The 4000-nt window shown below is 37.9% G+C and overlaps 1 protein-coding gene across 9 annotated transcripts in view; it reads right to left on the bottom strand.

Moving 5' to 3' along the window:
• Positions 1–4000, bottom strand: part of LOC106882187 (alpha-(1,6)-fucosyltransferase) — an 881702-nt gene that overhangs the window by 174540 nt on the left and 703162 nt on the right. The window contains exon 1 of one of the 9 annotated variants that reach the window (XM_052976382.1): positions 2464–2488. The exons of the other annotated variants lie outside the window; for them this stretch is intronic. The gene's annotated coding sequence lies outside the window, so the exon portion shown is untranslated. Of the gene's footprint in view, positions 1–2463; positions 2489–4000 lie in introns of those variants that run through there. 9 annotated transcript variants of the gene reach the window in all.

Genomic DNA, 4000 nt, shown 5'->3' with positions numbered 1-4000 from the left:
ATATATATATATATATAGCCTTCAAATCCATTAATGTTCCCCTTAAAATCCATGGACCTTGCAAATCATACTTGTAATATTCTCATCATCATTTAACGTCTGCTTTCCATGCTAGCATGGGTTGGACAATTTGACTGAGAACTGGTGAACCAGATGGCTGCACCAGGCTCCAATCTGATCTGGCAGAGTTTCTACAGCTGGATGCCCTTCCTAACGCCAACCACTCAGTGTGTAGTGGGTGCTTTTTACATGCCACTGTCACAGGAGCCAGTCAGGTGGGCCTGGCATCAATCACATTTGGATAGTGCTTTTTAGCAAAATACCACTAATGAGTGGCTGAATATTCCATAATCACATGTAGCACTAATACAACCTACAGATAGAATCAGCATGATATAGGGTTTTATAAAGCAGTTCTTTTCAATTACAGGTACAACTTATATCTGACATGCTTCCACATAGTCTGATCAGCCCAATTTTCATCTACAAATCTTTGGTCAAGAACACTTGTCCAAGCTCACACACAGTGGGATTGAACCTGGATGATGAAACAAACTTCTTAGCCATTCAGCCATGCTGCATTCAGTCTTATGCACACAATGTCTGTGGAAGCAACAGCGACCTTGACAAACTAAGTATTGTCTAAAGTTCTAGGACTCATAGGACCATTTAACTCAGTTTCCATGGCATATAAGTGGTTAAGATCACCAAGTTCCCCCTCAATGGAGTGTCATTCTGTCACAGGCATACTCATTTACAGCTGAGTGGACTGGAGCAGCATGTTTTGCTCAGTTAAACAAATACATCCCCCAGTCCAGGAAGCAAAACCACAATCTTATTGCCTTGAGTGCAACACTCTAACCCCCAAGGCACCTGAGCTGTCTTGACCTTGACAAAACTAAACCACAATCTATCCAGAGTGCATCTGGAATGACATCTTTGTCATGAGACTCTCTCACCATGGATAACCTAAAGAAGTAGATATTTAGTTAACTGGGAAAGGCAAGCTGTTCCATTGGTTACTGTACACACACACACACACACACACACAAAAGTAAGGTATGCCAACGCTAGGCCGAAACAGCTGTAAGATTTTGTCCCTTCTCCAATTGCTAAATGTCCTTTAAATTTGAAATCTTAATTGTGGATATGACATGGTATGTCATAAGTGTCTGTATATTGTTTTTTTTTGTCATTTTGGTTATAAAATAAACAGATTAATCAACAGAATACCGTGTCTGCAAGTTGATGGGTACCTCATATTCCCCTCCATTTTCTTATTGCTATATAAATTTAGGGTAAAACAACCCCCTTTTACCCGCACCCACTTATTGCACTTGGTATAACACTAGTGTAACAATAATTGGGTATCCTCCCAGCAGTATATTGGATATGTATTATCCCTTAGTGGATTGGATCCTCAAACCCTAACTCTCTTGGAATATATATATATATGTATATATATATAGGTTATGAGCGGTAATGGTGTCAATTAGACCCAGAGGTTTCAGGTAATGCTGAGTAAGTGCTAAGAATGGACCATAATTAAGCTCCAGGTTTTTTTTATCTCATTACGAAAAGTAAATCTTTATATATATATATATATATATATATATATATATATATACACACACATGTATAAACTGTAAAGCTCAAATTCCTCAGTACTTTCCATACACACACACACAATTCTACATATAACAATGTATAGCTCAGAATGCTTTTAGTTATTGATCTTCTGGTCTAGCAGCAGTACATCATGTAAAGCATACAAGGCAGCTGAGTTAATAATAGAAAAGAGCGGTAAAAATAAAGGAAATCTATAATAATAGAGCTCGGACATGGCAGTAGTGGTGTTGGCAGTGCTGGGGTGTGTGTGTGAAAACAAAATAGTAAGATGCACACACACACACACACACACACACACATACAATATGTGTGGGGTATGCTAATTGTTTCACAACTAATTTCATACCCGCCAGTGTGTAATTCAAGATTAATTTTTCTGTCAATAGGAACTTCACAATAATCTATTATGCACATTCTATAAGTGTATGTGTGTGTGTGTGTGTGTGTGTGTGTGTGTGTGTGTGTGTGTGTGCCTGTATAAAGATACTCAAACACACATATACAGTTGTATGTATATATATATATATATATATATATATATATATATATATATATATGTGTGTGTGTGTGTGTGTGTGTGTGTGTGTGTGCTAGATTAGTAAATAAATGGTGAAGGCTATTTCCTATGCCAGTTCATATATGCTACTCTTACGTGTCTCCGCACACACCATCCACCATCAATACAGTAGCTAAGTGGTAGAGTGCCAACTACCTGTACTCAATATCCATCATTATACAATTGTATATTTACTTCACAATCCATGCTTCATCAAACTGGCTCAAGCAATCTATAATCATTGTGTAATCTATACCATTGTATATACAAGAACTCACCACCATCTTTGTCACTAGTCTGTTCCGTTCATGGCTGGACTCTTGACAACATCCGCTGAAGCACATTATCGTCATCGACGTTTTTAATGGCAAGTCAACAACGGAGTCACTGAGTGGCCATTCAAGCAGCTAGAAACAGCAGCTACATTTCCATTAAATTAAACCCAACTGTCTTTTTATTGTTTACTGTTTATCATCTTTTACTTGTTTCAGTTGTAGGACTGCAGCCATGCTGGAGCACCACTCGATAGTTTTTAGTCGGCCAAATCAATTGTGGTACTTATTTTAAAGTCTGGAACTTGTTTTATCTGTCTTTTGCCAAACTGCTAAGTTATGGAGACATAAACAAACCAACATAGGTTGTTAACTAATGGTAGGAACAAACGCAAACACACACACATATTTTTGATACACACACACACACACACACACACATATTTGATACACACACATATATATGGCTTCTACACAGTTTCCCTTTACTAAGCTCTTTTTGAAGACCATTCACTTGACTTACAGAAGTGACTCAAAGGCCAAAAGCACAGCACTCATTAAAATGCTTAATTACTTGTTTGATAAGTACTTTGCATGAAATACTCAGCCCTCAACATTAATTACATTTGATGGATATTTTTCCTCATCTTGTTTGTTGTTAACAAGTTTCGGCTGATATACCCTCCAGCCTTCTTCAGGTATCTTGGGGAAATTTCGAACCTGGGTTCTCATTCCTAAGGTATTTTTCGATGTTATTATTATTATTATTATTAGTGTTCAGGTCACTGCTTGGAATCGAACTTGGAATCTTGGGGTTAGTAGCCCGCACTCTTAACCACTGCGCCATATGCCGTAGGAATCCAAGTTCGATTTCAAGCAGTGGCCTGAACACTAATAATAATAATAATAATAATAATAATAATAACATTGAAAAATACCTTAGGAATGAGAACCCAGGTTTGAAATTTCCCCAAGACACCTGAAGAAGGCTGGAGGGTATATCAGCCGAAACGTTGTGTTAACAACAAACAAGATAAGGACAAATATCCGTCGAATGTAAATAATGTAAATAATTCCTCTTCTCTTAAATATAGAACTGAACTCAGCCCTCAAGTCACTTTTATAAGTTTCTGCCAATCAAAAATAATAAAAGAGTGTGTGCCTTGTGGTAAGAAGTTTGCTTTCCAACCACATGGTTCCAGGTTCAGGTCCCACTGCATGGAACCTTGAGCAAACCTAGAAAGAAGAGTTAAAACCCTCCAAAGTTACGCATCTCTCACTATATGTAAACATGCATGGAGAATGGAGCAAATTCGTCCCCATTTGTAGTTTTATGAATGGGGACAACTGTTTTTTAGTATATCTACTACATTCTCCATGCGTGTTTACATATAGTGAGGGTTCCGGGTTCATTCCCACTGCGTGGCACCTTGGGCAAGTGTCTTCTACTATAGCCTTGGGCCGACCAAAGCCTTGTGAGAGGATTTGGTAGACGGAAACTGAAAGAAGCCCCTCGTATATATATATATATATATATATATAT

The sequence above is a fragment of the Octopus bimaculoides genome, chromosome 24 (genome assembly GCF_001194135.2).
Source record: "Octopus bimaculoides isolate UCB-OBI-ISO-001 chromosome 24, ASM119413v2, whole genome shotgun sequence".
NCBI lineage: Eukaryota > Metazoa > Mollusca > Cephalopoda > Octopoda > Octopodidae > Octopus > Octopus bimaculoides.
This window is presented reverse-complemented; position numbering and strand designations above follow the sequence as displayed.